The sequence below is a fragment of the Myodes glareolus genome, chromosome 8 (assembly GCF_982192425.1).
Source record: "Myodes glareolus chromosome 8, mMyoGla1.1, whole genome shotgun sequence".
In the NCBI taxonomy this organism is placed as follows: domain Eukaryota; kingdom Metazoa; phylum Chordata; class Mammalia; order Rodentia; family Cricetidae; genus Myodes; species Myodes glareolus.
The window spans coordinates 54,223,314-54,235,651 of NC_142033.1; the positions used below are offsets into that span (position 1 = coordinate 54,223,314).

At 43.2% G+C, this 12,338-nt stretch overlaps 1 long non-coding RNA gene across 1 annotated transcript in view; it reads right to left on the reverse strand.

Annotated features, from left to right (window-relative positions):
* LOC125387515 (uncharacterized) overlaps window positions 1-11,389 on the reverse strand; it is a 29,226-nt gene extending 17,837 nt beyond the window's left edge. The window contains exon 1 of the long non-coding RNA XR_007227877.3: window positions 11,272-11,389. This is a non-coding gene — a long non-coding RNA (uncharacterized LOC125387515). The remainder of the gene's footprint in view (window positions 1-11,271) is intronic.
* Window positions 11,390-12,338: the final 949 nt, after the last annotated feature.

A 12,338-nucleotide genomic window follows, 5' to 3' on the forward strand; every position in this document is an offset into this window, starting at 1 on the left:
TGCGCGCGCACACACACACACAGATTAAACATTAAAAAAATCCCAAAGATATTTAAATTAAAAAAAAATCAAACAAACAAAAAAAGCCTACCACCACTATAAAAAGTGCAAGCATTTGTTTAGCCCCTCAGAACCTACCAGAGTCACACGGATGAGGATGGACGGGAAATGTTCCCTGCTAGAAGCCGGAATCCCCAGTTCAAATCCCGACTGTTCTGTTAGTCTGTGGCTTCCGGCAGATCCTAGAGTGTCACAAGCTTCCTCAACTACAACTCACAAGACATGTGTCAGCCCTTGGGCAGCACAGGGGGAATTTGAGGACCGCACAGGGCCCTTTGACGAGGGGCTCTGAGAATAAACTTGGATGCATCTTCACAAAAGGCACTATCCTGAGGCACACACATGCTTTGCACAGATTTAATTCAATTATTCCTATCAGAGCAAAGAGAAAGAAACTCTACTCTGCCTTAAGTTTGACCTTACCCTGATCGCACAATCATTAATGTTTTCAATTAGAATTAATTTTCTAGCCTGCTTGGGATTTAGAATGGCTTTTTCGAATGCGAATTAAATAATTAAGATGTCCGAACACTAACCCTTTCATTTCCCCCTCTATCAATAAAATTTCACACTGAAAGCATTCTGTTCCATTTGCCCAGGACTCAAAATAACAGGCCCAGCTAATAATTGTTGAAAATAATTCATTTGTTATGGAAATACCTACGGAGTCCTTGCCATGCACGTGGTGCTGCTCCAACCACGGAAGGAAAGGAAGGGTGGTGGCATTTGTGGGGGGTTGAATCTGAAGTGTCCCCATAGGCTCAGGTGTTTGGACACATGGTCCCCAGCTGGTCACATTGTTTGTGGAGGTTGTGGAGCCTTGAGGAGGCAGTTTTTCTCGAGGAAGTGGGTCACCAGGGCAGGCATTGAGGCTTGCTGCCATGGTTCCATTGTGTGTTCCCTCTGCTTCCTGACTGTGCATTCAAAGATGAACAGCCGGCCTCCAGCCCAAGCTGCTGTGCCTCCCTGACCATAGTGGGAAGAGCTCCCTAAACCATGAGCTGGAATAAGCCCTACTCCCTTAGATTGCTTTCGCACGGTTATTACCTCGACAGCAACAAAAACAGCTATGAACACAATGGGGACCTTTAACTCTAAACCTGGTCCTGGGACAGAGGAGGTGTACAACAGAATACGGTCACACTATTAAGCAACCATTTTGACTAGGTGTTCAGGCACATTTTAGTCTTCCTTGACTTGGGAGACAGAGACAGGAAGATCTCTGTAGGTTTGAGGCCAGCCTGGTCTACATGGTAAGTTCTAGGACAGCCAGAACTACCTAGAGAGGTCCTCAGAAAACAAAACAAAAAAAGTAGACATGTTTTGCTGTTGTTGTTTATGTTTGTTGATTTATTTTTGCATGGTATACAGATAGAGCCAGGAATAACCCAAACAGAATATAAACCAAAAATAGTGGGGGAAATGCTTACGTTCAAAAACTAGTGCCTATGTTTGAAAAACATGAAAACAAAGAAACAAAAGCCCCACCTTGTCTTCTTGACTCTTACTACATTTCATAGAAAATCACCTATTTGTTCTCCTATAACAAGGTATCAGTCAGAGACTACACAGTGCAATAAAAAAAAAAAAAAAAAAAAAAAAACGGGACAGTGTAGCTAACAAATATCAAAGGCCAGACTCAGTGTTCAGGTCCGTTGGTTTAGTATTCTGGCTCAGCAATCTGCCTCCTTTGTTGAAAATAGATTTCATTTCCTTGCATAAAATATCCTGATTATGGTTGCCCCTCCTTCTACCCCATCCAGTCCCCTCCCCCAACTTAATCTGGATCTACTACTTTTCTGTTTCTAATGCGAAAACAAATAAGTTTCTGAGGGATGAAATAAAATAGGAGAAAACAACTGACACATTAGAACTAGACAAAACAAACAGACGGAGAAGAGCCCAAGGGAAGACGCAAGAAACATTCACACACCCAGGAATCCCATAAAAGCCCTAAACTGGAACCATGAGACATATGCAGAGGACCTGGTGCAGACCCGTGCAGGCCCTGTGCTGGCCGCCCCAGTCTCTGTGACCTCATGTGTGCATCTCTCATACTGATTTACAGGGCCTTATTTTCTTGGTGTCCTCCATCACCTCTGACTCTTACTCATTCTGCCTCGTCTTCCATAGGATTCCATGATCCCCAAGGATAAGGGATTTGATGGAGACATTCCATTAAGGCGGAGTGTCCCAGGGTCTTTCATTCTCTGCATAATGCCTGGCAGTAGGTCATTGTATTTGTTCCCATCTGTTGCAAGAGGAACATCCTCTAATGATGGCTGAGTAAGACCCTGATCTATAACAGAACGTCATTAGGAGCCATGTTATTCCTTTTTTTTCCCCCAAGAACAGTAATAATTGGTTTTACTCTAGGTCACTGGGCTATTTAGTCTCAGATTCTTGGTCACTCAAGCAGTGATGGGTATGGGTTCTATCTCATGAAGTGGGGCCTAAAGTTAAACCAGATATTGGTTGGTTACTCCCACAATCTTTGTGATACCATTGTTCTAGCATATCTGTCAGGCAGGACACCATTGTCAGCCAGTCCAACAGTTTGTGGCTGAGTTGGTGTTTACACTCATTTTTTTGATAGCATTTAGCATACCTTCCTGTACCAAAGATGCTAGAACATAGGGGTGAAGGCTTTATGTGGGCTCCATCTCCACGTTTCCATGACCAATTAGCTGTGTAGGTATTGTCTCCAGCAATGGGAGCTTGCTATCAGTTTGTTGAGAGCAACTTATAGTCTTGACAACAGCCTGGGTTGTTTGGGGATTCCCATGGGACCCCTTAGGACAACAACTCAATTAGATGTAACCCAATCCTAGGGCTAGAAGCTGCATTTGGTGAAAAAAGATGCTCAGTTGGGTTCTTTCTGCCCTGTTATTTGGAGATTTCAGTTGGTTCACTTCAGATATGCATATATTTTAGGAAGTTTCTACTGTATTAGGTTTCCATACTACCTCTCAAATGACCCTAAATTTTAGCTGTCTTTCCTATATTCTCTCCCTCATCCCCTCTCCCTCCACTTGATCCTCCCATTCCAACCCCCATCAATTCCTAGCTATTTGTTCTGTTTCCCTTCTCTAACAAGATTTGTCTGCCTTCCCTATTTCCTTACTCTATGTCTAACCTCTGTAGTTCTATAGATTGCAGCTTGGCTATCATTGACTTGACAGTTTATATCCACATATAATTGAATACATATTATATTTGTCTTTCTGGGTATGGGTTATCATACCAACTTGGGATGGTTTTTTTTTTCTAGTTTCATCCATTTACTAGTAAACTTTATGATTTCATTTTAAGGGCTGAGTAAAACTCTATTGTGTAAATATAGCACCTTTAAAATCCATCCTGAAGGACATCTAGTTTGTTTCCAGTTTCTGGCCATAATGAATAGAGCAACAATGAATGTGGTTAGGTAAGAACCTGTGGTAGCATGAAGTATCCTTTGGGTTTATGCCCAAGGGTGGTCTAGCTGGATCTTGAGGAATTTCCATCTTCCTGAGGAATCAACACACCGATTTCCATAGAGGCTGTACAAGTTTGCACTCTCACCAGAAACGAATGAGTGCTCCCTTTACTCGACACCCCTTGCCAGCATGAGTTGTCACTTGTTTTATTGAACTTAGCTATTCTTACAGGTATAAGATGAAATACCGAAGTACTTTGGATTTGTACTTCCCTGATGACTAAGGATGCTGAACATGTCTTTAGGTGCTCCTCAGTGATTTGAGTTTCCTGTATTGAGAAATCACTGTTAAGATCTGTATCCTATTTTTAATCAAATTATTTGTTTTCTTGATGTCCAGTATTTTTTTTTAGTTCTTTATATATTTTGGACACTGGCCCTCTATCAGTTGTGCAGTTGGCAAAGAATATTTTGCCATTCCATAGGCTGCAGCAGTGTCCAAACGATAATGTCCTTTGCCAGACAGAAGCTTCTCAGTTTTGTGAGGTCCCATTTATTAATTTTTGGATCCTAATACCTGTGTTAATGATGGTCTGCTCAGAAAGTCTTCTCCTGTGCCAATGAGTCTAAAACTATTCCCCATTTTTCTCTTTCATCAGGTTCAGTGTATCTGGTTTTATGTTGAAATCTTTGGAGTTGAGTTTTGTGCAGGGTAATAAGTAAGGATCTTTTTTCTCTTATTTTCTATTATCTTTCTTCTGCATGCAGTCTTGCAGTTTGACCAGCACCATTTGTTAAAGATGTTGCTTTTTTTCTATTGTGTATTTCTGGATTCTTGATCAAAAGTCAGGCTCCATAGGTGTGTGAATTTATGTCTTGGTCTTCAGTTAGATTTCATTGATTAACATTTCTGTTTTAGTGCCAATACCATGCTACCATGCTGTTTTGCTACTAAAGCTTTGTAGTACAACTTAAAATTGGAATAGTGATACCTCCTGCAGCTCTTTTATTATTTAGGATTGTTTTTAGCTATCCTGAATTGTGTGTGTGTGTGTGTGTGTGTGTGTGTGTTCCCATATGAAGCTGATAATTGTCTTTTCAAGGTCTGTGAAGAATTTTGTGCTGAAACCATATGACCCTGGGCTTTTTGTTGTTTGATGATTTTTAATGACTGTTTCTATTTCAATAGGGGTTATAGGTCTGTTTAAATTGCTTATCTGATCTTGATTTAACTTTGGTAAGGGGTATATTTATAGAAAACTATTCATTTCTTTTAGATTTTGGTGGAGTATAGTTTTTAAGGTAGATTCTTTTGAGTCTCTGGATTCCTGAGAATCTGTTGTCATGTCCCCTTTTTTATTTCTAATTTTGTTAATTTGGATATTCTCACGTCACCTGCTGGCTAACTTGAATAAATTTTTGTCAAGTTTATTGATTTTTTTCAAAGAATTAAGTCTTTGTTTTATTGATTCTCCATATTTTTAAAATTAGTTTCAGCCCTGAGTTTGATTATGTCTTGCCATCTATTCCTTTTGGGTGTGTTTACTTCTTTTTCTTCTAGAGATTTCAGTTGTGCTGTTAAGTTACTAATATGAAATCTCTCCACTTAATGATATGAAGTTGTGAAGAACATTTAAATGAAACCCCTCACTAGCTCAGAATTGAGTTTTATAGAGGCTTATTTCTTTAGGGGTAGACTCACAGATCACAATCCTCTGCTGGAACGGGGAACAGCAACCGAATCCCCCAGTAAAGAGGCCAGATGAACGCTTTACATTGGTATAAATAGTATAAGAGGCCACGCCCAAGTGGGCGGGTAACTTAAAGGCTACTGGCGGTAGGAATTCCTACAGCAAAATTGCCTCTTAGGACTTGTTTCACTGTGTTTCATAAGTCCAGGTATGCTGTGCTGTCGTTTTCAATCACTTTTAGGAAGTCTTTAATTTCTTTCTTCATTTGTCTTAACCCATTTTTCATTCAATGTTGAGTTGTCCTGTTTTCACAAGTTTGTGAGCTTTCTGTTGATTCTGATGTTATTAATATCCAAGTTTAATCCATGGTGGTCAGATAGATACAGGATGTTGTTTCAATCTTCTTATTTCTATTGAAACTTTCTTTGTATGCAAGTATGTGATCAGTTTTGGAGAAAGTTCTATGAGGTGCTGAGAAGAAGGTACATTCTTTTGTGTTTGGGTGAAATGTTCTGTTAGGTCCCTTTGGTTTATAACATCAATTGGCTCCGTCATTTCTCTGTCTAGTTTTTTCCTGGATGATCCGTCTGTTGGTGAGAGTGGGGCACTAAAGTCTGCCACTATCAGTGTGTGAGGATCGATATGTGATTTAAATAGTAGTAGTGTTTTGTTTTTGTTGTTGTGTATTTCATTTGTTTGTTTTACAAATTTGGATACCATTGTGTTTGGTGCATAGATGTTAAGAATTGTAATGATCTCCTGTGGTCTTTTCCTTTGTTGAGTGTGTGGTGTCCTTCCCTGTCTCTGTTGATTAGCTTGGTTTGAAGTCTATTTTGTCAAATATTAAAATAGCTATACCCAACTTGCTTCTTAGGTCCATGTGCTTGGAATATCCTTTCCCGTCATTTTATCCTAAGGTGATGTATATCCTAGATGCTAAGATATGTTTCTTGAATGCTGCAGGATGGATACTGCTTTCAGTCTGTTCTGTTAGTCTGCATCTTTTTATTGGAGAATTGAGATCCTTGTTGTTAAGAGATATCAATGTTTGTTGATTCCTGTTATTTTGCTGTGGTGTGGTATATGTGTGTTTCCCCTCTTCTGATTTGCTGACCTGGGGTTATTTATTCGTTGTGTTTACTTGGGTGTGGTTAACCTCTTTAGGTTAGGGTTTTCTTTCTAGCACCTTCTGTAGGGCTGGATTCATAGATATCTATTGTTTAAATCTGGTCTTAATCATGGAATATCTTATTTTCTCCATCACTTGTGACTGGAAGCTTTTCTGGGAACAGTAGTCTGAACTGGCATCTGTGGTCTGAGCACATCTGTTCAGACCCTTCTGGCTTCTAGAGTCTCCACTGAGAAGTCTTGTGTTGTTCTAATAGGTCTGCCTTTGTATGTTTCTTGGTCTTTTCCCTTGCAGCTTTTAATATTCTTTCTTTGTTCTGTACATTTAGTGTCCTTATTATTAGGAGCTGCGGGGATTTTCTTTTCTGGCCCAAACTGTTTGGTGTTCTATATTCTTCTTATACCATAGCAGGCATATGCTACTTTAAGTTATAAAAGTTTTCTTCTATAATTTTGTTGAAAATGTTTTCTGTGCCTTTGACCTGAGTTTCTTTCCCCTTCTCTACTCCCATTATTCTTAGATTTCGTCTTTATGTAGTGTCTAAGGTTTTCTGGATGTTTTGCACCAGGAGTCTTTAGAGCTAACGTTTTCTTTGACCAAGGTATACATTTCTTCTATCATGTCTTCAATGTCCTCTTCCATCTCTTGTATTCTGTTGGGGAGGTTTACCTCTCTGGTTCCTGCTAGAGTTCCTAAATTTTTCATTTCCAGATTTCCTTCAGTTTGGGTTTCTTTTATTGATTCTGTTTTCACTTTCGGGTCTTCACCTGTTTTATTCATTTCCTTCAACTGTCTGTGTTTTTATAGATTTCTTAAGGAATTTATTTATTTCTTCTTTTAGGACCTCAATCATATTCATAAAGCTTATTTTATGGTCTTTTCTCTTGTGCTTCAGCTATGTTGGAAGATTCAGGGCTTGCTGTGGTAGAGTTTCTGGTCTCTAGGGGAGACTTATTGTCCTGGCTATTATGGATTGTGTTTTTACGTGGGCGTCTAGGCATCTGGGTTTAGGAAGAGTGTAATTCTAGATGCTGATACCTAGCATCGCCTTTGTAGGGTGGGAATTTTTTCCTTAATTTCTGTTGTTCTGTCTGGTTCTTAGGAGAATGTGGTAGCTGTGTGTTTTCTGGCAGGAAATTCTGCTGGGAACCTGATATGTGTGACTGCTAGGGGTTCCAGGCAAAAGGTGTTTCTAGGTATTGGGAGCTGATACTTAGGAATGAGAATGGGTGGATGGGTGGGGCTGAGGGGTTCATCAGAGGGAGGAAAACAGGGTGTTCTGCCAGGATCTTCTTAGTTAGTACCCTAAGGAATTAAAGCAGAGAATGAGGAGAGGTCCCAGCAGGTGTTCTGCTAAAGAGCTGGGGATGAGACTGGGGGATTGGCTTTGGAGCACGAGAGAGAGAGAGAGAGAGAGAGAGAGAGAGAGAGAGAGAGAAAGAGAGAGAGAGAGAGAGAGTTAAGATCTACAGTCAGCCTATCTGCTTCCCAGACCTGAGTATTTGTTTGTTTGTTTTTAGGACAAGATCCTTGATTTAAAGTAAACAAAGGGCTGAAGAAAGGGCTCAGTAGGTACGAGCACTGGCTTCTCTTCCAGAAGAACTGGGTTCAATTCCCAGCACCCACATAGAGGCTCCCTCACAACTGTTCCTAACCCCAGATCCAGGAATCTAATGCCCTCTTTAGGCCTCCATGGGCACTAGGCACACACATGATACACAGATGCAAATACAGGCAAAATAGCCACACACGTAAAATAAATAGGTAGATTTTAAAAATATGATAAAGACCAAGTTGAGCTAGTGTTGCCTCTAATTTGTGTTGTCTTTTTTTTCAAAGTTCCAGTCAGCTCAATAACATACCAATGCCAGGGCACAGGGAGTGGCCTGGGAACTGTGAGGCAGTCAATCTTTGGGAAAGTTTAGCATCAAAGGAAATTGTCTTGTGTCTTCTCTTAGAACACTTCACACTTCATTGGGAAGCAATAAAAACAATTACCAGGTCATTAGTAAAGGTTATTCTTTTTCTGAAGATCCAAAATCACCTCCCCAGAGTGACCTTCTCAGTGTTTCAGCAGCAGTTTTGACCAGCAAAGGAGGAGGGCTTTGGGGTAGGAACCAAAGGACCTTATGTGAGGCAAAGGGACTTTCCTATTTCTGAGCCTCGGTTTCTCCAAATCTAGAGGGAAGCTGAAAGTTCCTGCCTGTCTCATTGGCTGTGAGAGACTGAGAGATAGCAGCCTGGATATAAATCCCAGCATGCAGAAAATGCAGCATAAATACACCAGTGGCTTTCTAGACCTGGTCCACTCCCTGTGTGAAAGGAGATCGCAGGAAAGATGGAAGTGGCCCTGTCCATCAGGATGGGCCGCGTGGCGCTCAATAACAGTTGGAAGCCTCAGTTGTTAAGCAGACAAGTTTGCTTCTTAATCAATGGCCCACACCTACCATGGGCTGACTAGTGAGCTCTGTGGACCACAGTCACCTGGAAACTCATGTTGATAGAAACTCTGTGGAAGCAAGAATTTACAAAAGTCTTTATTATAGGGATTTTACGGTAAATACAGACTCAGGAATACAGGACAAGATGGCAGCTGCCATGGGTCCAGATGCCATGTCCTGCCGTTCTGCCCAGGACGAGCAACCTGAAGGATTGCTTCTGTTCAGACCTCCCAAAATGGGTAAGAGCGACCTGTCCTCTTCCTTATAAGAGATCACATTGGCACACAGAAGCCACGCCCTAAGGTTGGTACCCCAAAACTATTGGTGGAATGAATTCCCACAACACTGTCTTGATCCCAACTTGATCACAGAAGAGGAAAAGAGTAAACCACACACCTGTGCTAGCGTTTGTGTTTGACCTGGAAGCAAGGCAAACACTTCCGCTTTTATTCTATCCGCCACGGCAAGCTGTATTGCCACACCTGAGACCAATAGGGTGCCCGTGGGGTTTCCCACCATCCCATCAAAGGAAAGGGCTGAGGCTTAAGAACCTGGTTCCAACCAAATGTCACACGTCATAAACCAAAGGCCTGCCGAGCAAGTATTCCGGTTCAATGTCACACCCATCTGGATTATCTTCTCTAACCAAGGTTTTCTCTTAAACAATTGATTCTTTAACCAGTCATTGAGTTGTGGGCTTTCGGGGCAGTACACCCTGTCCCCAGCTCAGCAAGCATGGCCTAACACCTGCCTGAGGTTTCCCTTCTAGAAGGCAGACAGATAGCCAGCACAGCACATCAACTGTCATTTCAAGGCAGAAGTGCAAGCCTCTTCTTGCACTTTCGGTCAGAAAAAGCTCTCTCAGCAAGGGATGGCTGTGAATTCAAGAGACTCGTGGCTGGCTACCCAAGGTCAGAGAATAAGCCACAGCCAGGGGCCCGGAGCTAAACATGACATCCAGACCACTCCCTCTCGGGCTCGATAAGCACAAGGGAAAGAAGTGTGGGAAGGGTGGGAGGCAGGGTGAAGGGTTGTGAAATGTCGGCCTCTAGCACAACCATTAACCCACAGCGCCGTTACCTGCCCTGGGCCCACAAAAGACCGGCCCCGTCAACCATCACTCAAGGAAGAGGGAGGCCCCCAGAGCCACATCCTTTAGCTCTGAACTGCATTGTCTTCAGTTGTGTTCCCACTGCTGAGGCCACTGAGCTCCAGAAGATAGCTCTAAACGCAGGGTGCTACACAGTGCTGCTTAATTTCAGTGGATTGCAAATCAAAATGAATAGTCAGGAATGAGAGAGAGAGAGAGAGAGTTGTAAGGCGTAGAGTGGGTGTGATGAGGGTAGTGGGAAGGTGGTGGGTGAGAGTAGCCTTATGCATTATGTACAATGTGCAAAATTATCTAAAAGTAGATTTAATTAATAAAAAGCAAAAAAAAATAAAATAAAATTCCATGAAAAAAAATGCAGGAAGGATGACTAGAAGCCAAAGGCTGAGAATGGTGGCAAGAATGAAATGTTTGAGGTGCGTGCCTCTAATGTGGAATGATATTTTCCCAAATTTTTGTATCATTCTCCACCACCTCCCTGCCTCGCCCTCTTGGTGCTATCTGGGAAGCAGCGTGGCTGCCTCCGAACAGCGGCGACAGTAGTATAGCCTCCACAGACGCAGAAACTGTCATGGACCTCTACCCAACGCCACCTCGACGAGCCCCCTCTACCCAGTGGAGGCAGACCCTGGGATGCGACCAGATCTGCTGCTCCATGCTCACAGGAACAAAGATGAGAACAAGAAGTTTCAGGCAGGACAGGCAAGAGCAAGCACCTTCACCAGCACCAGGCTGAGCCCAGGCCTAAGCCTTCGTCTATATCTATATTGCTCTAGAACGTTCCATGTATTCATCAACAACGTCTAGGTCACCGGTTAAGAGCAAAGACAGTCCTCAAAGAAGGCAGGTGGCCTGAGAAACAGGCCATCATTCATCTGCTAGCTGCTGCCCATCACCAGGCCACTCCAGGCCCACCTTCCTGGTCCCCCTTTCTCTGTCCTTTGAAGGAGACATTAGCTGGGGACCAAGCACTCAAACACACGAAACAGGATATTTTGCATTCGCCCATAAAGCCAGGTGACCTACAGGGTCTCACTCTATAGCCCTGGTTAGCTTATAGCTGACCTATGGCTCTCGAGGTTCCTCCTGAGCCTCTCTTTACACCTTCCGGCTAGAGTGACCGTTGTCCCTTAGATCCTGCTCTACACTCTAATCTCAGTACGCAGGAGGCTGAAGGAGGAGCACTTCAAGTCCAAGGCCAATCTGGGCTCCAAACAACAACAACAACAGCAATAATAATAATATAATTAAAACCACTTGAATTGATAGACTTTTGCTGAAGCCACGAGCTATGGAGCGAGCCGTGACATCACATCAGAGCCGTCTGCCTCCTGCAACCGAATATCCCTGTCCCTTGCTTTAAAAATCTTCTCACCTCAAGGACAACGCTGGATGCCCCTCGCTATCTTCCCTTAAATACTCACCTTTTAGCAAAGTCTCCCCGGTACGCTCACCCCGACGCAGCCTCGTGCTCTGATGGACAAACTACACAGAGCCACCCTCCTATCCTTTCCTCTTGTTTCCTTAGTATCCTTCGATGAGGATGAGTCATAACTCAGTTCCCTTGTCCATGGAACACTGACAGAGGCCGGAGAAGGAAAACCCAGAATTCCAAAGCTGCACTGAATCCCATTTAAGAGTCGCCATAGAAAACGCTGCCACCCACAGTCTCCCGCCTTTCCGTCTCACCTGCTTTCCCTCCCGTTCTCTCCTGTGATAAGTGCAATCTAGATGCTGGTGTTCCCAGATGCCATTGCTGCTTGCTGAGTCCCCAGAAAGCCAGGGCAGAGATATTTTTCAAGAATCTGGCCGCTTTGATATTAACGGTAACTTGGGCCCAGTGGAGAGTGTTACCTCCTACCGCCAAACAGCAAAGATGCCTCCTGAGTTTCCAAAAATACCTCCATGCGGAAAAGTTTTCTGCCTCAGAGGAGAAGGGTGATGGGTCACAACAGCCACTGAGTAGCAGGCAGCAGGCATTAGTCACGCTGGAGGAAGTTGCAGATAAATTTTAAAGAGTCGTTGCAAACATGGGACCATATGGCGACCGGGGGCATTTTTGGTTTAGCAGACATATCTGGGGATCTTTGACGGAATAGCTGCATTGCCAACTCGTCAATTAATCAACCCTCCCAAGGTCACCAGGGACAGTGTGGATTGGACCTGGGCAATGGGAGCCTGGAGGTACAGGCTTTAATTAAAGGATTTGTGCAGTAATGGAACCCTCAAATCCTTGGAGCAATGTTGCATGAGCTGGGCCTTTCAATCCCTGGGTGCATTTTCCACGGCTGCAAGAGCATGGCAGATCTCCTAACCAAGCACTCCGAAGAAGGATGGTACTAACTGCATTAGAAACTCCTCCAAAGGCCGTGCCAATGGGAAATAAGGAATCAAGGACAGAGACTCCGCCCCTTAGGGAAAGAGATTCCTCTCCAAGGTTTTTTCACGACACCCCGGTAGAGTCAGAAGAATTGTTCCGTGGGGCCTCCTA